The sequence below is a fragment of the Erinaceus europaeus genome, chromosome 7 (assembly GCF_950295315.1).
Source record: "Erinaceus europaeus chromosome 7, mEriEur2.1, whole genome shotgun sequence".
NCBI classification, from domain to species: domain Eukaryota; kingdom Metazoa; phylum Chordata; class Mammalia; order Eulipotyphla; family Erinaceidae; genus Erinaceus; species Erinaceus europaeus.
The window spans coordinates 5,617,339-5,639,289 of NC_080168.1; the positions used below are offsets into that span (position 1 = coordinate 5,617,339).

Sequence of the window (21,951 nt, forward strand, 5' to 3'; positions counted from 1 at the left end):
GGAGTATGGACCCAGGGTCGTTGTGGGATGCAGAAGGTGGAAGGTCTGGCTTCTGTAATTGCTTCCCCACTGAACATGGGCGTTGACAGGTGGATCCATACTCCCAGTCTGCCTCTCTCTTTCCCTAGTGGGGAAGGGCTCTGGGGAAGCAGAATTCCAAGGCACATTGGTGGGGTTGTCTGTCCAGGGAAGTCTGGTCACATCATGCTATAGCATCTGGAACCTGGTGGCTGAAAAGAGAGTTAACATACAAAGCCAAACAAATTGTTGAACAATCATGGACCTAAAGGCTGGAATAGTGCAGATGAAGTGTTGGGGGGGGGGTTCCTCCATTTTGTAGATAGCTAGTAGACATATTTTAGTTATATTTCAAAGGGCCTGTAGCTATACTAGTGTTTTATTTTTATTTTTTTTTTGCCTAAGACTGAAATCTGATATGCAGGTGGATCCTAATTATTGTCTGGGGGTTTTCCAGCATTTTTAAAGTTTCAGGATGACATGGTAAGATGGTCATTTTGACCCTGGGGGTTATTTGCCTTCTTCATCACTCCTTCTCCTGTGAATGCAAAAGTCACACTCACACCTATGTTTTCATTTGGTGATTAGGACAACTTTCTGTCACTGCTCACTTGACTGTCAGAGAACCTGGTGGGCAGGCAGGAACGTCCAGTGCAGCCACATCAAGTCTTCACTTCATAGTCAGCATCACCAGCCTGGAGCTTTCCAGGTAATATCAGGTTCTGATATTACTTGTCTGGGTCTCCTTAAAGCTCTTTGAGATTTAATTTTGATCAGTCAGAATGCCACAGGCAAACGCTTTGGCACTCTATAGACTAAAGCTGCCACAGGACAATGAAAACCAGTGATTCCCTTTCAGATTTTTTGAGACAACTGGTTTGCAGAAGAGACAAGCTCATCCTTCTTTGAGGAAACTCTCTTTGTAGGTTTTGTGCTCTGCTTCACAGAGTACTATCAGGTTGACACAGCATGAAGGTTCTGTTTATGAGGGAGGTCAAGAGTCCCACAGGCCAGTCTGTCTCAGTGTAGATAACTCTTTCCTGATATCTTTCTTACTATCAAAAATAAGTAAATAAATACCCATTGGGAACAATGGAGTCATGCAGGCCCCAAGTCCCAGTCATAACCCTAGTGGCACACATGCACGAATACTAATGTAAAATAGGTCAACGGCTTGGACTAGAAACTATGTAGAAGACAATACTCGTGAAGCACTTCCGGACCTTACCATCACAGAAGAAGACTTTAAAGTTAAAGAGTATCAGGATAAATTCCGCCTCCCCCACTTGGGAAAGAGAAACAGGTTGGGGATATGGCTTGACCTGCCAACATCTCTGTCCGTCAGAGAAGCAATTACAGGAGCCAGATCTCCCATCTTCTGCACCCCACAAAGATCTTTGGTTTCTACTCCCAGAGGGATAAAGAATAGGGAAGTTTCCAATGGAGAGGAGGGGACACAGAACTCTGGTGGTGGGAACTGTATGGAGTTGAACCCCTGTAATCCAATAATCTTGTTAATCAGTATTAAATCACTAATAAAAATAAAAGCAAACAAACAAGATTGCTCCGGTTGCAGTTCTGAGTATGTTGCAGAAGGCCAGAGCCAGGAAAACGGTCCAGTTTGTGCTGTGAAGTCTAGTCAGAGTTTCAGAAGGAAAACAGTGTAATGGGTCTGAAGAAGCAGACTTCAGGGGCCAGGTGGTGGCGTGCCTGCTTGAGCACACACGTTACAATGAGCAAGGACCCAGGTTCGAGTCCCTGGTCCCTACCTGCAGGGGAAAAGCTTCGCAAATGGTAAAGCTGAGTTGCAGGTGTCTCTCTGTCTCTCTATCACTCTCTCCCCTCTCAATTTCTGGCTGTCTCTATCCAATAAATAAATAAAGATAATTAAAAAAATAGAAGTAGATTTCACAATGCCTTTCAGTTTCCAAGGTAACATTTTTTTTTTTTTTTTTTACCTACAATTGTGCTGTGGAATCAGGTAAGGGCTGATTTACATCTTGAGGCAAGACTGTGCATTTTTCTTTGCTTATCCTTATTAAAGATTATCTTTTCTACATGGGATCCCGTCTTTTGTTACACCATGGGTAGAACAGAAAGGGAGAATGCTAAGTGAAGTAAGCCAAAAGGAGAAAGATAAACGCTGAATAATTCATTCACAACTGGCATTGAAGAAACAAAGTAAGGGGACAGGCAGGGTTAAATATAAACATTCAGTTTATTTCTGTAGATCTGAGGCGCCTAATGAGAGGCCAAGGCGGGAGGAGAGAAGCCAATGTTAATGCAGTTAGCTGATGGAGGAGGTATCGACCTATATTACAGGAGGATGTGAAGTTGTACCCTTAAGGCAAATAGTCTTCTTCTTTTTTAAATGTTTATTTATTTATTTACTCCTCTTTATTGCCCTTGTTTTATTGTTGTTGTAGTTATTATTGTTGTTGTGATTGATGCCATTGTTGTCGGATAGGACAGAGAGAAATAGAGAGAGGAGGGGAAGACAGAGAGGGGGAGAGAAAGACAGACACCTGCAGACCTGCTTCACCACATGTGAAGCGACTCCCCTGCAGGTGGGGAGCCGGGGGCTCGAACTGGGATCCTTAAGCAAGTCCTTGCGCTTTGCACCACTTGCACTTACCCCACTGCACCACCGCCAGACTCCCGGCAAATAATCTTCTAAAACAAGATTTCTTCAATTAGAACAAATAAATAAATATTATCTTTTCATGAACCAGAGCTAAGCTACTCTACAGAGAGTGGTGGTGGTGGTAATGTTGACTATTTAATGAAGGTATTATGACTCTAATATCATGGCAGCCTATGCAGCCACGTAAGTCCAAGTTTATGCCCACAAATATCTCAGGATTACTAAATCAAACCCTTAAGTACAAGTCAGTCAGTCAGTCAACTGAATTTCAAGTTCTAGTGCATCAAATAATTTCCTTACTTCCTTGTTGAGTCTTGCTTGCTGTTTGATCATGTTTTCACAATTGATTTCATCAAGGTACTAACAGGGAGTAGACTTAGTTAATTTAAAAGCAACTTTTAACTCAAGTAAGAATAATAATTGGATGATACTATGAATTCTGGTCTCAAATTAGACAAAAAAGTCATATGAAATAACCAAAAATACAATGGAATACAACCGAAAGAATCTGGACCTAAAAGTTAGGCTGTGTCTCACAGTTCTAAAAATAAAAAGGTTACACAGGGTTTAAAATGTATAAAGGTCGATCTGTCTATCTATCTATCTATCTGTCTATCTATCTATCTATCTATCTATCTTTTTTGATGTAGTGGGTGCCATGAACTTCTCTTAGTATATGGAAAAACCAGCTAATGTGGATAATTGGTTTTTGCAAAAATGAATCATTTCCCTCATAAAATAAGGCATGTTTATGTTTGACATTGTAGCATAAATTAGATTAGTAACATGCCCTCGAGGTTACAGACAAGAACTCAGATAACCTCCTGGCCTAGATCTTTGCAAGTAGTGATATGACTTGTTCTAGATCTGGACTGACGAGTTCTGGACACTCCCAGTTGCCCCCTATATTTTCTTTAGATTCAAGGATAGGGAGACATTTCCAGGTGAAGTTGATTCTTTTTCCAGATATTCAACATATGGGAGAAACACTGCTGTCGCTGTCCTGTTACAGAGTGAATGAGGCCCCAAGCCAACAGCAAGCTTCTCGTTGGCTTATCCAGACTAATAGAGCATTCACACAGAGAACATTCTGGGAATGAGCTGTCTGCACTCAGACTGACTTGTTCTGTGAGATTCTTGACTTCCTTCACATGTAGAACCTTCGTTTCATGTCGACCCAGCCGAGCTCTGTGAACCAGAGACTCGGGGAGCACAAGACACACAAAGAAAACTTCATTAAAGAACTGGATGCCTCAAAAAAAAAAAATGAGCATCACTGGATTTCATTGTCTTATGGAAGCTCTAGTCTAGAATGTCAAAGTGTTTGCCCGTGACATCCTGATTGATCAAAATTAAATCTTAACAGTAAGGAGACTCAGATAAGTAATGTCACAGAGATAGAAAGGGAGAGAGGGAGATAGAGAGGTGGAGAGACAGAGAGAGATGAAGACATGTCTGACCCCTGCAGCTCCACTGTTCAACTTGTGAAGTTTCCCCATCTGGAGGGACTTGAACTTGGGTCCTGGGGTCAGGTAATGTGTGCTACACTTGGTGAATCACCACTTGGCCCCAATTTTGAGTTAATAGTGACATACAATGTTAAGTGATGATATTTTTCTCTCTCTGTTTTCTTTTTTTTTTAAATTTTTAAAAATATTTTATTTTATTTTATTTATTTATTCCCTTTTGTTGCCCTTGTTTTATTGTTGTAGTTATTATTGATGTCGTTGTTGTTGGATAGGACATAGAGAAATGGAGAGAGGAGGGGAAGACAGAGAGAGGGAGAGAAAGACACACCTGCAGACCTGCTTCACCTCCTGTGAAGGGACCTGCCTGCAGGTGGGGAGCCAGGGGCTCGAACTAGGATCCTGATGCCGGTCCTTGAGCTTAGCGCCACCTGCGCTTAACCTGTTGTGCTACAGCCCGACTCCCTCTCTCTCTGTTTTCTTTCTTCTTTTTCTCCTCCTCTCCCTCCCCTCTTCTTCCTCCTCCTCTTTCTTCTTCATTATCATCATTACCTGCTCCTCCTCCTCCTCCTCCTCCTCCTCCTCCTCTTTTATTCTACAGCACTGCTCAGCTCTGGCTTATGGTGGTGCAGTAGATTGAACCTGGGACTTTGTAGCCTCAGGCATGAGAGTCTCATTGCATAACCATCATGCTCCCCATCTTAGCTTCATTTTTCTATATGTGACAGCCCAGTTTTCCTAGAAAGGACTCCCCATGGACTTTCACAAAGCACACTGGGGTTCCCCATCTGGCGGTTAGTCAGGTCCATTCATCTCCCTTCCGAGGGAAAGGGAGGGAGCTGGGAGCTGGAGCCGGTTCCCTGTACAAAGTTCAGGAGGAACTCGCCCCTCCACATCCCAGCTGTCTCTCCATCACATTTGTTTTCTTTTACTTAACTGCCTCCCACCACTTCAGAATCTTCCCTTTCAGCCGGTTCAGCTGAAGATCATCAGTAGACAGAAACCTGGCAACTCCACAGGAGCTCTGGGGCTCCTTCAGCTTTTCATTTCTCTGAACCTGAGAGGCAGGGATCACTCATCCTCCATGTTTGACTCTGTTTTTGCCTGAGAACTCAACGTCCAACGTCCTGGCCACACTCTGGAGTCCTAGGAGAAGCTGCTGGCCTTTCTGGTGGTCTGACTCACCTGTCACTCCTGTGCACGGATGGGCAATGGCACAGGAGACCCACCTCTTCCGGGTCCCAAGTTGGGGTGAAGCCTCCTATGTGCTGTGCCTCTTCACCCTTCCTAGGGAATATTATTTGGAAATGGCGTACTCGGGACATGTTCTCAGCTAAAGAGGAGACTATCGCAATGGGGGTGAGAGCACAGAGAGCCTAGCTGCTATCTATGCTCAGTCCATGACTCAGAGACCATGCCTGGAAACGTTCATGGTTTAGAGTAGTTTCTTCTCTGCCTGTTATTCTTTATTTTTAACATTTTTAAAATCTTTATTTACGTATTTATTGGGCAGAGATAGCCAGAAATTGAGAGGAAGGGGGAGATAGAGAGATGAGACAGAGCTTCCCCACTTGTGAAGTTCCCCCCTGCAGGTGGGGACTGGGGGCTTGAACCTGGGTCCTTGAACACTGTATAACACTTCAGTGCAATTCACCAAACCCAGTCCAAGTTTTCCCCTTTTTGTTCTTATTTTTATTTTTTATTTAAAAAAAATATTTGTTTATTTATTCCCTTTTGTTGCCCTTGTTGTTTTTTTACTGTTGTAGTTACTATTGTTGTCATTATTGATGTTGTTGTTGGATAGGACAGAGAGAAATGGAGAGAGGGGAAGACAGAGAGGGGGAGAGAAAGAGAGACACCTGCAGACCTGCTTCACTGCCTGTGAAGCGACTCCCCTGCAGGTGGGGAGCCGGGGGCTCGAACTGGGATCCTTGAGCCTGGTCCTTGGGCTTTGCGCAACATGTGCCTAATCTACTGTGCTACCGCCCGACTCCCTCGTTCTTATATTTCAACCTCTGTCTGTGAATGAGATCATCCCATATTCATCCTTCCATTTCTGACTTATTTCACTTAACATGAATTTTTCAAGGTCCATCCAAGATCAGCTGAAAACGGTGAAGTCACCATTTTTTACAGCTGAGTAGTATTCCATTGTGTATATAGACCACAATTTGCTCATTCACTCATCTGTTGTTGGACACCTGGGTTGCTTCCAGGTTTTGGCTGTTACAAAGTGTGCCGCCAAGAACATATGTGTACACAGATCTTTTTGGATGGATGTGTTGGGTTCCTGGGGCTATATCCCCAGGAGAGGAGTTGCAGAGTCATCGGGTATGTCCATTTCTAGCCTTCTGAGAGTTCTCCAAACTGTTCTCCATAAAGGTTGGACCAATTGACATTCCCACCAGCAGTGTAGGAGGGTTCCTTTGACCCCACGCCCTCTCTAGCATTTGCTGCTGTTACCTTTTCTGATGTGTGACATTCTCACAGGAGTGAAGTGGCATCTCAGTGTTGTCTTGATTTCAGTGAGCATGCTTTAGCCCCTTTATGAACCAGTTCTTCTACCAGGAGTTGGGATACAGCAGGGAATATGCCAGAGGGACTCAGGAAATTCTTAACTACAAAGCATCCGGCAACAGATGGAAAGCTCAACTATTTCTACCACATCCACTAATCCATTCAACTTTTGGCTTTATTATTTTTTTTTGTTCCCTATCATGGGAATCCCTCCATTTAAAATTTTTTTAAAAATTATCTTTATTTATTGGCTAGAGATAGCCAGAAATCAAGAGGGAAGAGGGTGATAGAGAAGGAGAGAGACAGAGAGACACCTGCAACACAGCTTCACCAATTGTAAAGCTTTCCCCCTGAAGCTGGGGGCCGGGGGTCTCGAACCTATGTCCTTGCACACTGTAACACGTGCGCTCAACCAGTCGTGTTATCACCCAGCCCCTGGGGATCCCTCAGTTCTGAGGATTCTCCGGTCTTAAAAGAGTTCCATGAAGGACAGAGTAAGAAAGCAAACCTGGAGACTCACCCACATCTGCCAGGCAACCAGAGTTTTTTTGCGGGGGACCATTCATTCATTTCCACATCCATCTTATGAAAAAGCCAGTTATCACTTTAATCATTTTATTGGATTTTGGTACTACATGTGTTCCAGGAAGCGTCTGGGCTGCTTTTTTCTTTTTACCTATTAGTGGTTTATGCCATCTGTCCAATGTTCCTGGGTGGTGTGGGAGGACCACCTAGTCAGAGCTGGCCTGTTCTGTGTCAGGGGGTGAGGGGGAACCTGGCTTCTCCCTGCCACCTTGTTTACAAAGCTCTCTCTCTGCTCAGGCTCAGAAGGGAGAAGCCCAGTCAGTGCTGCTGGAGGCCCTCAGTCACTGAGAGAGTTCTGGTAATTTTCCTCTGTGAGAAAAGGGGCTGGTTGCCAGCCTTAGCCCATGACCCCTCTGCTCTCCCCTCCAGCATCAGCTGATGAAATAAGGACTTTTGGTTTCCTCTGCTGTTCGTTTCTAGGACACGGAACCACTAGGGAAATGAGGCTTGAAGCTTTCAGGTTATCCAGAGAGCTGAGCGACAGTCAACAGCAACAAAAACCCTGGACTCACCAGATCCTAGGACGCAAGTCACAAATACATACTAATATTGGTAACATAGTATGCACATGTAAGTTGTCTATATTTCTTTTCTTTTAATGTTTTGATTATCTTTCTTTCTTTTGTCCTTTGCAAAAATTAGGTTACGAGATTGTAGGATGACAGGGTATCAAAGTTCTGTGTCTTCACCTGCCCATCTCCCAAAGATAACCACCGCAGTTCTCACAAGTTTGCTTCCTTCTTTTTTTTTTTTTTGAGTTCATGTATATCAATTCTCTATACTCTACATATGAATGAAACATCCAGTAGTTGTCCTTCATCTCTTTACTTATTTCATTAAGCGTCATCACCTCCAGTTTCATCTATTTTGTCCCAAAGGACATACTATCATCCTTTCTGACCACTGAGTAGTATTCGGTGAAACACATGTCCCATAATTTCTTCAGCTAGCTGTCTGTTGGTGGGTATGTAGCCTGCTTCCACTCTTAGGTCACTGTGAATAATGCTGCTCTGAATACAGGGGTACATATGAACTTTTGGATAAATGTTTCTGGGTCCTTTGTGTAGATAGATACCTAAGAGTGGTATTGCTGGATTATATGATAATTTCATTTTTACTTGTCTCAGGACCCTCCACACAGTCTTCCAAAGGGGCTGCCCCAGCTGGCATTCCCACCAGCAGTGTATCAGAGTTCCCTTTTCTCCACAATCTCACCAACACGGGCACTTTCCTGTTTTGTTTATGTAAGCTGCACTTTCAGGTGTGAGACGGGATCTCAGTGATGAGCATTTCTTTACAGTCTGTGGGCCATGTGTCTCTGTTCTTGGGAGAACTGTCTCTTTTGTCTTTTGTCTTTTGTGTGTGTATTTGTGAGAGTGCATTTTTTCCCCCTCTGAAGTTTGTCTCAGACTGGAAAGAATACAGTTTCTTTTGCATTATCTCACTTTTCTGGACAAAAAGCAAAAACCCCCTTTTTGCTCTTGAATCAAAATAAGTTTATCCCCTGTAAAATTTTTGGGATAGGTGTTTGTAGGGAATCGGTGCCTGCTACCTTTTCAATGTAACCCTACACTCCAAGAATTGTGGGGGCCTTCATCTTGGAAGATGGTGTGAGTATCTGTGGGCTTAGCCGTCAGCACTGCACACGTACTGTGCCCCTTGGGTTCTGAACTTGTGATGTTGGTGGAGTCATCACTCAAAACACAGTGAAGATTCACTTATGTCATCAATAGGTTCTTGGAAACTGTGACTTTAATTGAAACCAGCCATAGAGAAGCAGGTCCTTGAATCACATAATTTTAGGATTCCCCTTCCCCACACCCTCATCATTGTTATAGTAAAATGAGACTGTATAAAATAGTGTTATGTGAAGACCTTCTTTAGCTTGTTTTTTTCTCCCTGGACAGTCTTTTCAGACGTAGAGTGCAGGTTATCAGTCCCTGTTCTCTTGACCACTGGATGGATACCAGTGAGAGCCCATGACCTGAGTTGGCATCAACTTTCTTTAGAATTGGGCTTCTGAGAAAGTATCTTGCATCATGGGTCTTGGAGCTGGAAGTGTGCTAATCAAAGGACCACTTCATCACATGGAGAAAATTACTCTGGACCACTGAAGAATTCCTCTCATTAGAGAAGAATGAAGAAGTAAGCTGGTCAGATGGACAGAAAATTCCATTGTTGGTGTTCTTGGACGCAGTTAAAAATAATGTGGCTCACTTAAAGCTAAAATTGTGCTGCAGAGCAGTTCTTTGACTTGATATAGATCAAGCTCATTAGCTTACTGGGTAAAAAAAAAAAAAGGACCTAGAGTCAATTTTATTGAGGTATAATTTTCCTACAATAAATCAACTCATTTTAAATGTGCAGATATTGAGTTGGAGCAAATACATTCGTGCTGACAGTCAGCACCCAAATTACAATAGAGAACTTCAGCCACTCCCAACATTCCCAACGTTCCTTCACGGTCCTTTCCCAGAGATCCACCCTCTCCTGGTTGCATGCAATTATTGATCTTTTTCACCACGAATGAGTTTTCTCTATTCTATAATTTCCTATCAAGGAAATGATACCACTGTAAACTCCATCTGATACTCTTTCCCCCCTTGGCATAGTTTTTCTGAGATCCTTTAGATTTTTAAAAAATATTTATTTATTTCCTTTTTGTTGCCCTTGTTGTTTCCATTGTTGTTGTAGTTATTATTGTTGTTGATGTTGTCGTTGTTGGATTAATAGAGAGAAATGGAGAGAGGAGGGGAAGACAGAGAGGGGGAGAGAAAGACACCTGCAGGTGTTGGTATGTTTCTGGATTCTGCTTGTGAAGCCTTCTGATTTTATCATCACATTGGGTTCATTTGTGTTGCTTGCTACGTGTTCTGTTTGCATGTCCACTGTTGGCTGGGCACCCCTCTGCCTCTAGGATATTGCTTTGGTCTTCCTCCCCTGTCTCTGGGACTTTTGGTTTAGTCATCCCTGGTTCGTACTTCTCCCAGCCCCATATAGTACGTATTTCCTTTGTTCCTGACTCTTCAGCTTGAGGAGAGAGATGGAGGACAGAATTGTGTTGTGATTAGGTTGTTGGACTGTATCCCCGCTTATAAATAAAGGTTGAACTGCGTTCTCAGCTCAGCCATGAGTCCCTGGTAGTCTCTGTCTCCCTCCTGCGAAGCCAGCCCTGCAAAAAGACATGCAGACCTGCTTCACCGCCTGTGAAGGGACTCCCCTGCAGGTAGGGAGCTGGGGGCTCAAATTAGGATTCTTACTCCGGTCTGCACTGTGCACCACCTGCGCTTAACCCGCTGCACTACCGCCCGACTCCATCCTGAGACCCTTTAAAGTCGTTGTGTGTGTATCAGCAGCTCATTCCTTCTTTGTTGTTGAGCAGCAGCTCTTTGTAGGGTGATAACTTTGTTTATGTATTCACCAGCTGAGACGGAACATTGGAGTTACTTCAAATGCAATGACTATAAACTTTTGCATATGAGTTTCTCTGAGGATGTGTATTTTCCATCTTTTCTTTCTTTCTAAAAATATTTTTGTCATTAACAGTTTGTTTATCTTGGGAAAAGTAGGAAAAGAATTGATAAGCTATATGACAATTATTTGTTTAGCTGAAAATGACAAGCACTTTTTCAAGAGTTATGATGTACCATATATATAGTTACCAGAGCATTGCCCAGCTCTGGCTTATGGTAGTGTGGGGTATTGAACCTCAGGCATGTGATTCTCTTTGCATAACCATCGTGCTATCTACCCCACCCCCATTTATATTTCCACTAACAATATATGGACTGTAATTATTCTACTTGTTTGCAAACCTTCTAGTTGCTTTAGCATATAATGGTACCAAATGTTAATAGAAAAATTTTCCTTTGTCTGACCTTGAGTGATATTGGGCATCTTCTCCCTCTGGCAAGTTGCATATCTCCTTTTTTCATTTTTTAAATATTTATTTATCTATTTTTCCCTTTTTGTTGCCCTTGTTTTTTATTGTTGTTGTTATTGACATCGTCATTGTTAAATAGGGCAAAGAGAAGTGGAGAGAGGAGGGGAAGACAGAGAGGGGGAGAGAAAGATAGACACCTGCAGACCTGCTTGACCGCCTGTGAAGCGACTCCCCTGCAGGTGGGGAGCTGGGGCTGGAACCGGGAACATGATGCCAGTGCTTGCGCTTTGCACCACATGCGCTTAACCCACTGCGCAACTGCCCAACTCCCACTGCATATCTTCTTATGTGAAGTAGCTACTCAAATCCTTTGCCCATTTGAAAATTTAGTGTCACAGTTGGTGAGGTGGTGAAGGGTAGAACACAGAACTTGGAAGGGCTCAAGTTTGATAGCTGGCCATCAAAATGCCAGAGTGATGCTCTGGTTCTCTCTTTCTCCCCCTCTGGAATAAATACATACATCTTTTAAAATAGTAAAATAAACTTATCTTGGCATAGTTCACCTATTAAGTTTAAAATTATATATTTAATGTTCAAGTTTTGTGAGTAATGTAGTATAAATACTACACATATTTTCTGTAAAGAAATAGCTTGTAAAGAAATATTTTCTGTAAAGAAATAGCTTTCTGTAAAGAAATAGTGTCTTAGAGAGAAGACATTTAATTTTTTTGATTAATTAATTAATTTTAGTCTCCAGGGTTATCACTAGGGCTCAGTGCCTGCACCATGAATCCACTGCTCCAGGAGGATAATTTTTTTCCTTTTGTTGCCCTTGTTGTTTTATTGTTGTTGAGGTTATTATTGTTGTTATTGATGTCATCATTGTTGGATAGGATAGAGAAATGGAGAGAGGAGGGGAATATAGAGAGGGGGAGAGAAAGATAGACACCTGAAGACCTGCTTCACCGCTCTTGAAGCGACTCCCCTGCAGGTGGGGAGCCAGGGGCTCGAACAAGGATCCTTATGCAGGTCCTTGCACTTGGCGCCATGTACGCTTAAACCCTGCACTACCACCCGATCCCAGACATTTTAAAATTTGATGAAGTCCAGTGTAGAAAACTTTTATTTTCTTTTATGCATTAGAGATTTTGTATTCTATTTAAGAAGTCATCATTACTTGAGACCTACAAGAATTTTTCCCTCCTGTTTAACAAAGTGAATTGGCATTACTTTAATCACAATGATAGATTTAGCATTGAATTTTGGACATAGTGTTCAGTTAGTAATGTCTTTTGTGTTTTTTTTTTTTTTTTACTATTTTTTTATTGGGGAATTAATGTTTTACATTCAACAATAAGTACAATAGTTTGTACATGCATAACATTCCCCAGATTCCCATGTAACAATACAACCCCCACTAGGTCCTCTGAATCCTTCTTGGACCTGTATTCTCCCCACCCACCCACACCTACCCCAGAGTCTTTTACTTTGGTGCAATACTCCAATTCCATTTCAGGTTCTACTTCTGTTTTCTTTTCTGATCTTGTTTTTCAACTTCTGCCTGAGAGTGAGATCATCCCAGATTCATCCTTCTGGTTCTGACTTATTTTACTCAACATGATTTTTTCAAGGTCCTAGATTGGCTGAAAATGGTGTAGTCACCATTTTTAACAGCTGAGTAGTATTCCATTGTGTATATAGACCACAATTTGCTCATTCACTCATCTGTTGTTGGACACCTGGGTTGCTTCCAGGTTTTGGCTATTACAAATTGTGCTGCCAAGAACATATGTGTACACAGATCTTTTTGGATGGATATGTTGTGTTCCTTAGGATATATCCCCAGGAGAGGAATTGCAGGATCCTAGGGTAGGTCCATTTCTAGCCTTCGGAGAGTTCTCCAGACTGTTCTCCACAGAAGTTGGACCAATTGACATTCCCACCAGTAGTGTAGGAGGGTTCCTTTGACCCCACACCCTCTCCAGCATTTGCTGCTGTTACCTTTTATGATGTATGACATTCTCACAGGAGTGAAGTGGTATCTCATTGTTGTCTTTATTTGCATTTCTCTGACAATCAGAGACTTGGAGCATTTTTTCATGTGTTTCTTGGCCTTTTGGATCTCTTCTGTGGTGAATATTCTGTCCATGTCATTCCCCTATGTTTGGATGGGGTTATTTGTTGTCTTGTTGAGTTTGGCAAACTCTTTATATAAGTTGGTTATTAAACTCTTGTCTGATGTATGGCATGTAAAGATCTCCCATTCTGTGAGGGGTCTCTTGGTTTGGGTAGTGGTTTCTTTTGCTGTGAAGAAGCTTTTTAATTTGATGTAGTCCCATAGATTTATACTTGCCGTAGTCTTCTTTGTAACTGGGTTCGTTTCATTGAAGATGTCTTTGAAATTTATGCGGAAAACAGTTCTGCCAATATTTTCTTCTAAGTATCTGATAGTTTGTGGTCTAACATTCAAGTCCTTGATCCACTTGGAATTTACTTTTGTATTTGGTGAAATACAGTGGTTCAGTTTCATTCTTCTGCATGTTTCAACCCATTGTTTCCAACACCATTTGTTGAAGAGACTCTGCTTTCCCCATTTAATAGTCTGGGCCCCTCTGTCAAAGATTAGATTTCCATAGGTGTGGGGGCTCACTTCTGGGCTCTTAATTCGATTCCACTGGTCAGTGTGTCTATTCATGTTCCAGTACCAAGCAGTTTTGATGACAATGGGCCTATAATACAATCTGAGATCTGGGAGTGTGATGCCTCCAATTCTGTTCTTTCTTCTCAAGATTGTTTTGGCAATTCTAGGTCTTTTCTGGTTCCAGATAAACATTTGCAGCATTTGTTCTATTCTCCTAAAAAATGTGCTTGGGATCTTGATGGGGATAGCATTAAATTTGTCGATGGCTCTGGGTAGTATATTCATTTTGATGATGTTAATTCTACCAACCCATGAACATGGAATATCTTTCCACTTAGTTGTGTCTTTTTCAATTTCCTTGAGTAGTAACTCATAATTTTCAGTATACAAGTCTTTCACTTATTTGGTTAGGTTTACTCCTAGATATTTTATTGTTTTAGTTGCTATAGTAAAAGGAATTGATTTCTGGATTTCAATTTCTTCTAACTTAGTGTTTGCATAGAGGAATGCCACTGACTTTTGAATGTTAATTTTGTAGCCTGACACCTTACTGTATTATCTGATGATTTCCAAAAGCTTCTTGCTGGATTCCTTAGGTTTTTCTATATATACTATCATGTCATCTGCAAATAGGGAGAATTTGACTTCTTCTCTTCCAATCTGTATCCCTTTAATTCCTTGCTCCTGCCTGATTGCTATGGCAAGAACTTCCAACACTATGTTGAATAGTAATGGTGACAGTGGGCAGCCCTGTCTAGTACCTGATCTGAGTGGAAATGCTTCCAGTTTTTCACCATTGAGTATGATGTTGGCTGTAGGTTTGCTATATATAGACTCCACTATCTTCAGGCATTTTCCATCTATTCCCATTTTTGTAGTGTTTTGATCATAAAGGGATGTTGTATTTTGTCAAAGGCTTCCTATGCACCTATTGATATGACCATGTGGTTTTTGGTCTTGCTTTTGTTGATGTGGTGGATCACATTGATTGATTTACGTATATTCAACCAACCTTGCATGCCTGGGATAAACCCCACTTGGTCATGATGAACAGTCTTTTTAATATACTGCTGTATCCGGTTGGCTAGAATTTTGTTCAGTATTTTCGCATCTATGTTCATCAGAGATATTGGTCTGTAGTTTTCTTTTTTGGTTGTGTCCCTGTCTGCTTTTGGTATCAGAGTGGTGTTGGCTTCATAGAAGCTGGCAGGGAGTATTCCAGTGTCTTCAATCTTCTGGAAGATTTTTAAAAGTAAAGGTATTAGTTCTTCCTTGAAGGTTTTGTAGAATTCATTTGTAAAACCATCTGGTCCAGGACTTTTATTTTTGGGGAGATTTTTGATAACTTTCAATTTCATTAGCTGTGATGGGCCTGTTCATGTTATCCACTTCCTCTTGACTTAGTTTTGGAAGTTGGTAGGTATCTAGGAAATCATTCATTTCTTCCAGGTTCTCTAGCTTGGTGGCATATAGTTGTTCATAGAAGCCTCGCATGATATGTTGAATTTCTGCAGTGTCTGTTGTGATTTCTCCTCTTTAATTTACTATCCGATTTATTTGGGTCTTCTCCCTTTTTTGTTTTGTGAGTCTGGCTAAAGGTTTGTCGATTTTGTTCACTCTTTCAAAGAAACAACATTTACTTTCGTTGATATTTTGTATGGTTTTCTTATTTTCAATGTTATTTATTTCTGCCCTAACTTTAGTGATTTCTGTCCTTCTGGTTGCTTTAGGGTTCCTTTGTTCTTCTTCTTCTACGCCTTTAAGATGTGCAATCAGGCTGTGTATTTGTGCTTTTCCTTGTTTTCTGATGTGTGCTGGTATAGCTATGAACTTCCCTCTCAGTACTGCCTTAGCTGTGTCCCAAATATTTTGATAGCTTGTGTCTTCATTTTCATTGAAGTCTCGAAACATTGTAATTTCTTCCTTTATCTCCTCTTTGACCCAGAGGTTGTTATGAAGTGTACTGTTGAGCTTCCACATTTTGGGACTATTACTAATCTTTTGTTGATAAGTGTTAGTTTAATTCCACTGTGGTCTGAGAAGATGCTTGGGATGATTTCAATGCTCTTGAATTTGCTGATGCTGTCTTTGTGGCCTAACATATGGTCTATCCTTGAGAATGACCCATGTGGATTTGAGTAAAATGTGTATTCCAGTTTCTTGGGATGAATGACTTTGAAAATGTCCAATAGTTCTAGTTTATCTATCTCTTCATTTAGCTCCCTTATGTCTTTATTGATTTTCTGCCTGGATGATCTGTCAAGTTGAGAGAGTGGGGTGTTGAAGTCCCCTACTATGACTGTGTTGCTGTTAATATATTGCTGTAGCTCTTTCAGTAGACGTTTGATGTATTTAGATGGCTTCTTATTGGGTGCATAGATGTTAATAATTGTTAAGTCCTCTTGATTGACTGATCCTCTGAGCATTATGTAGTATCCATTCTTATCTTTTTGAATCTTATCTATTTTAAAGTCTATTGTGTCAGATATGAGAATAGCTGTTCCTGCCCTTATTTTGTGGGCCATTGGCTTGTATGATTGTTTTCCATCCTTTCACTTTAATTCTGTGTTTGTCTTGTTGAGTTAGGTGGGTTTCCTGTAGACAGCATATTGTTGGGTTGTAATTTCTGGTCCATCTTCCTACTCTGTGTCTTTTAATAGGTGAATTCAAGCCATTGACATTTATTGATATCAGAGACTGAAGATATTTTAACACCATTCTTGTAGAGTTTTAGAGTGTTCTGATATATGTCCTATTTATGATGGTCTGACTGTTTATAGAAGACCTTTCAGAACTTCTTTCAGGACAGGCTTGGTGATAGTTGATTCCTTCAACTGTTGCTTGTCTGAGAAGTTTTTTATGCCTCCATCTAGTCTGAATGACAGTCTAGCAGGATATAGTATTCTTGGTTGAAAGCCTTTCTCATTGAGCACTCGATAGATATCTTGTCATTCTCTTCTGGCCTGTAGTTTTTGTGTGGAAAAGTCTGCTGCTAATCTTATGGGTTTTACTCTGTAGGTGACTCTTTGTTTTTCTCTTGCAGCCTTCAGGATCCTTTCTTTATCCTTATTCCTTTCCATTCTGGGTTAAATCTGTTTGGGACCCTCTGGGCTCTTGAATCTTTATGTCTTTGATGTTGTCTAGACTATAGAAGTTTTCAGCTCTTATGGCCTGAAGAATGCTTTCTTCCTCTCCCTCTCTTTCTTCCTCTGGTAAGCCAATAATGCTTATATTGTTTCTTTTTTTAAAAAATTTTTTATTTAAGAAAGGATTAGTGAACAAAAACATAATGTAGGAGGGGTACAACTCCACACAATTCCCACCACCCAATCCCCATAACCCACCCCCTTCCATGGTAGCTTTCCCATTCTCTAGCCCTCTGGGAGCATGGACCCAGGGTCGTTGAGGGTTGCAGAAGGTAGAAGGTCTGGCTTCTGTAATTGCCTCCCCGCTGAACATGGGTGTTGACTGGTCGGTCCATACTCCCAGTCTGCCTCTCTCTTTCCCTAGTAAGGTGTGTCTCTGGGGAAGCTGAGCTCCAGGACACATTGGTGGGGTCTTCAATCCAGGGAAGCCTAGCCAGCATCCTGGTGGCATCTGGAACCTGGTGATTGAAAAGAGAGTTAACATATGAAGCCAAACAATTTGTTGAGCAATCATGGATCCCAAGCTTGGACTAGTGGAGAGGAGGTGTTAGGGAGGTACTCACTGCAAACTCTAGTGTACTTCTGCTTTCAGGTAAATATTTTGCAGTAGTTTATGGATACGTGTGCACATAAGCTCTCTCTCACAGAAACTGGTGTATATCTAGATTATGGGACTTTGTTAGAAAGTGAACTACCTGAGATGAACTTAGAGTGTACTATAAAAGGAAAGGTCTCACCCGAGTAATGAAGTTGAAGGGTTGTCATTCCACACATTAAGTCTCTGGATACAGTCTGAGGTGAAGCATGTTGAGGTGGCAATCGTTGCTTTGGTTAGGTTGTGATCGGCGGATGCAATATTATTTGGTTTGGATTGGGAGATGCATACGGGAAAGTGGGCCCTATCCAAGGGTTCCAGGACTTGGGATGTAGGGGCTCTATAGTGAAGATGTGAGGTTCCTGCTGTCTTAGAGTTCCAAAAGACAATCGATAGTTAATATTATAATCACATTATTTGTTAATTGGGTTAACTTTGAAAAGTCCCTTTGTTATGGTTTGCTGTACAGTACCCAGTATCTTGTATATAGCTGTGCTATTGGATGCTTCTAAGCTTATATTGTTTCTTTTGAAGTCATCCCATAGGTCTTTTAGTTGTTTTCAGCATCTCTTAATCTCTTTTTGTGATCTCTTACTTCTTTTTTAGTTGTCTCTAATTTGTCCTCGATCTTTCTAATTCTGTCTTCAGCTTCATTGATTCTATTCTCTCTGCCCACTACTGTTTTCTGGAGTTCATCTGTTTTGTTACCCTGTTCTGATACTGTTTTAGCTTGTTCAACTAGTTGTGTTCTTAGCTCAGCTATTTCAGCTTCCAGCTATCTAATAACCTTGAGATAGTGTTTTCTTCCAGAGTCTCATTTGTTGTTCCTGTATTTCTGATTACAATTCTTTCAAACTCTTTACTCACTCCTGTGATTATTTCTTTAGCTAATGTTTGGATGTTGAACTCGTTATTTTGTGCTTCACCCTTTGGGGGGCTTTTAGCTGGACTGTTATCCTGGTTAGTTTCTCCAATATTTCTTCTTGTTGGTTTACCCATTTTATATATTATGTTATGAGTTCCCTCTCTTAGTACTTTTCAAATTACTGATCACTATTTCCTGGATTGACTTGTGTCTAAGTAAGGTAATTAAAGGGTTCACAGTTCTTCTTCTAGCGTTTGCCCTTCTTCCATAGCCAGTCAACAGCGTCAGGTTGAGCCTGATGTAAAGTTTCGAGACCTCCTTTGAATCTGGAGAGGTGGCAGTCGTTGACTATGTGGGTCATAGTCTGTCTGGAGCCACAGGGGCAGTTCGGGTTGTCTCTGGCTCCCCAGTGATGGAACATAGCGGTGCACCAGCCATGGCTTGTTCCATAGCGATTGAGGAGGGCCCAATCATAACGTGCTAGGTCAAAGCCAGGTTTACGCTTGCAGGGGTCTGTGATGAGGTGTTTGTTCTTTACCTCAGCTGACTGCCAACTCTGTTTCCAAGAGTCTGGAACAGAGAAGTTCAGTGTAGGCATAGGGGACCAGATTGGGTGACGAGACGTCAAGCGTTGGACAGGGTGTGTGTTGGACAGTGCAAGCGTGAGGCTGAGGCATGGTGTAGATGGAAAACAGATGATACCATTTTTTGCAGTGCTAGGGATTAGTCGCCGTTTTTTACAGTAATCAGATATCAGAGATGTGTCTTTCGTGAGTGTTTCCTCGAGGATGTCGAACTTGAATGCCTGAGTTGCACAGCAGATGTCATCGGCGTAGATGAACTTCCTTGAAGAAGTTTCTGGGAGGTCATTGATGTAAATATTAAATAGCGTAGGAGCCAGAACAGAGCCCTGGGGGAGGCCACTTGAGACAAGTCTCCATCTGCTAGACTTGTCACCCAGATGCACCCGGAATCTTCTGTTTTGGAGAAGAAACGATATAGTGTTGGCCACCCATGGAGGCAGGCATCTTGAGATCTTGACTAGGAGACCACGGTGCCATACCGTGTCATAGGCTGCTGTGAGATCAACAAAGACAGCACCCGTCTTTAAATTCTTCTGGAATCCATTTTCAATGTAAGTTGAGAGGGCCAGGGCTTGTTCGCAGGTAGATCTTCCTGGGCGGAAACCAGCTTGGGCGGGTGATAGGAATTTCTCTGTAAGAGGAGAAATACGTGACAGAAGCAGCCTCTCAAGGAGTTTGTAACACACGGAAAGGAGAGAAATTGGTCTATAGCTGGCGGCCAGTGTTGGGTCTTTCTTTGGTTTCAAAACTGCTATTACCTTCGCACGACGCCAAACTTTGGGCATAGACTCAGATTCCAAGATGTGGGACAGGAATGAAGCGAGCCACTTCTTTGCCGCGGGACCCAGGTTAAGAATGAGTTCTGGGGTGATGTTATCATAGCCAGCAGCTGTTCCAGGTTTAACCCTCTTCAAAGCGTCTTCCAGTTCAGACAGTGTAAAGGGAGAGAGTTTTGGAGATGGACAAGATAACCGGAAGTGGGATGACCACTCGTGGGAAATTTCTCTTTTCCAGACTGAGTCGATCTTAGCACGTCCAACTTGAGTTAGGTGACTGGCCACTGAGTTTGGAGATACAGGAGGATGGGAGACGGGAGGGGGTTGGCTACTCCCAGCCTGTCTCTCTCTTTCCCTAGTGGGGCAGGGCTCTGGGGGTCATCCTGTGGGAGGAGCGTGTTTTTCTTTCTCTCTATTGTCTTTTTTCTTTCCTCCTCTCTGATTTGAAAAATCTCTGCTTTTGCTGCTGTGTTTTTTTTTTTTTTTTCCCTGTGTTCCTTGTCCTTGTTTGTGATTTATCTTGTGGAACCTTGCTGTTTTTAAGGAGTTAAGGAAGGCTTTGGGGGCTGAGCGATAGTTCCACAGGTAGACTGCTTTGCTGTCTGTGAGACCCAGAGTTGAAGTCCAGGGAACACCTATAAGGGTCCTGGGGAGCTTCATACACAGGGAGATATTGCTCTGGCTTCTCTCTTCTCTCTCTCCTTCTTGAGTGATCATGTCATTATCATCTCTTTCTCAGGAGTGAAGAAGAGAACATAGCCTCAGGCAGACTGCTCAGCAATGCTGTATGCATCCAGGGCCTTGAGTCCACTCCTAGGCTTTGAGTTTAAAGGAAGAAGGAGGAGAAGGAGAAGGAGTGAGAAACAGGAAGAAAAAGAGGAAGATGAGGAGGTGGAAAAAGAGGAGAAGACCTATCATTCTAAAGGGGAGCTGAAGGGGAAAAAAAATAAAAGAAGCAGAGACACTGGAGGAATATTAAAAAATCTAATGAAAGGAAGGCTGTGTAATAATGACAGAAAGGTTATGAGACTAAAGGATGATTCATAACAAGAAAAAGAAAAACTCATTTTCATCGTGAAATTGGAGGTTTAACAAAATTGATTCCATATTAAAAATATTCCTTCCCATTTTAGATGTTCCTCTATCTCCCGTCACACCCAGAAAAAGCTGTCCTTCCTGATGCGAACGAAGCCTTTGGGCCTATTTCTAAATTGTGAACTCTAGTGAAAGTTAGAAAGGATGTTAGTGGTATGTCAGATTCCAATCCCACTCCCTAAGCTTATCAGCCCCCCCCCCCCCCCCCAGATAGGAAGGGCCACAGGGGCCCAGTCAGTGAGTTGAAGTGGACAATACTGGGTGTTGCAATTTCACCACAGACTCTTGAAGCAAGTCTTGTGTGTGTCTTCCAGTTTTTCTTCTGTGTGTGTGTGTGTGTGTGTGTGTGTGTGTGTGTGTGTATGGAACCCAGTCTAAGAGAGCAAGAGCATCCTCCAAATTATGCCTTTAATTCCTCCACTTTCTGCTAATCAACCAAGTTAACATGATTTCCCCTTAGAGCTTTGACTTTTTCTTTGTAACTGTTTAAGAACCAGTAAGGGGCGGGTTCATGGCTCTGTGTGAGTCCTCTGTTACAAGTATGGCCAGTCTTAGGGGGATCATTTCAGACTCTTCCTTTTTTTCTTTGATGGCAGGGGGCAATGCTGCCAGGAATTGTTACATAGTGGACATATCTACAGATATCCACAGTTTAATCACATTCACCCATTTGTCTCAGTCATTAGGACGTAGGAGACCCATTAGATTGAACTCCTCCATAGCTACTATGGAATGAAATCAAGCCTTTAAGGAAATAGATCAGTTTGGGTAATTGTGGCGATAAAGACAGAACAGCCCATTTCATAACCATGTCTCTCTCCCTCTTTCCTTCCTTCCTTCCTCCCTTCCTCCCTCCCTCCCTCCCTCTCTTCCTTCCTTCCTTTCTTTCTTCCTTTTTTAAAAAAAATATTTATTTATTTTCCGATTCGTTGTCCTTGTTGTTTTATTGCTGTAGTTATTGTTGTTATTGATGTCATTGTTGTTGGATAGGACAGAGAGAAATGGAGAGAGGAGGGGAAGACAGAGAGGGAGAGAGAAAGATAGACACCTGCAGACCTGCTTCACCGCCTGTGAAGTGACTCCCCTGCAGGTGGGGAGAAGCTCGAACCAGGATCCTTACACCTGTCCTTGCGCTT

General features: G+C 42.1%; 1 long non-coding RNA gene across 1 annotated transcript; it reads left to right on the forward strand.

The window, feature by feature from the left end:
- Nucleotides 1–321: 321 nt before the first annotated feature.
- LOC132539245 (uncharacterized) lies at nucleotides 322–20,841 on the forward strand. The gene is made up of 3 exons (XR_009550512.1): nucleotides 322–727; nucleotides 7,651–7,800; nucleotides 20,460–20,841. It is a non-coding gene; the product is annotated as an uncharacterized LOC132539245 (long non-coding RNA).
- The last annotated feature ends 1,110 nt before the right edge of the window (nucleotides 20,842–21,951 follow it).